We start from the raw sequence: 1,435 nt of genomic DNA on the forward strand, positions 1-1,435 counted from the left end.
AAGATGCTGTATGTCTTCATTCATTAGAGTGATGGCCTGGGAGGAGTTAAGCACCTGCTATATGCTTGACTTTGTATCTCCTAGCTCTCTAGCTAAATGATCATTAAAGCTTGTATTGGTTTTACCCAACTTATTGTAAGTTGTCTGTTTTAAGAAAATGAACCTTAACAGCAGCACAGGTTACAGGCGAGGTACAGTTGACCAGATACAATGTATAGACACAATATGCTGGAGTAACTCAGCGGGACAGGCAGCATCTCTGGAGAGAAGGAATATATATGTATAAAAAATGTGTAGAAAATCATGAGAGGAATAAATCAGAAAGATGCACAGAATATCCCGCCCAGTAATCGTGGAATCGAGGACCAGAGGACATAGGTTCAAGGTGAAGGGGAAAAGATTTAATAGGAATCTGAGAGGTAACTTTTTCACACAAAGGGTGGTGGGTGTATGGAACGAACTGCCAGAGGAGGTAGTTGAGGCTGGAACTAATTAACGTTTAAGAAACAGTTAGACAGGTACATGGATAGGACAGGATTTGGAGGGATATGGACCAAACGCAGGCAGGTGGGACTAGTGTAGCTGGGACATGTTGGCCGGTGCGGGCAAGTAGGGCTGAAGGGCCTGTTTCCACACTGTATGACTGACTCTATGAATAGGTAATGTTTTGATGTGTAGGAAGGACCTGCAGACGCTACTTTACACCGAAGATAGACACAAAAAGCTGGAGTAACTCAGCGGGACAAGCAGCATCTCTGGAGAGAAGGAATGGGTGATGTTTCGGATCGAGACCCTTCTTTAGTCTGAAAGTCGCGGCAAAGGGAAAGGAGAGGCAGAGACAATGACGTGGAGATGTACAGAACAAATGAATGAAAGATATGCAAAAAAGTTACAATGATAAAGGAAATAGGCCATTGGTGGCTGCTTGCTAGGTGATAACAAAAAGCTGGTGCTACTTGGGTGGGGGAGGGATGGAGAGAGAAGGAATGCAGGGGTTACTTGAAGTTAGAGAAATCAATATTCATACCCCTGGGATGTAAGCTGCCCAAGCAAAATAACCCAGCAGAATGAAGATTGATTTCTCTAACTTCGTTCAATCATTGCTGATCTATCTTTCCCTCGCAACCCCATTCTCCTGCCTTCTCCCCATAACCATTGACATCCATACCATTCACGAATCCTCCTTAACAATTTGCAATTTTGCACTAAATCAGTTTTAGTTTTTGGGGAAAAAAGGCCGTACCTTTAGAATGGAGATGAGGAGGGATTTCATTAGCCAGAGGGTGGCGAATCTGCAGAATTCATTGCCACAGACAGCTGTGGAGGCCAAGTCAGTGGATATTCTTCAGGCAGAGATTGGCAGATTCTTGATTAGTGCGGGTGTCAGGGGTTATGGGGAGAAGGCAGGAGAATGGGGTTAGGAGGGAGAGATAGA

The sequence above is a fragment of the Amblyraja radiata genome, chromosome 30 (genome assembly GCF_010909765.2).
Source record: "Amblyraja radiata isolate CabotCenter1 chromosome 30, sAmbRad1.1.pri, whole genome shotgun sequence".
Classification (NCBI taxonomy): domain Eukaryota; kingdom Metazoa; phylum Chordata; class Chondrichthyes; order Rajiformes; family Rajidae; genus Amblyraja; species Amblyraja radiata.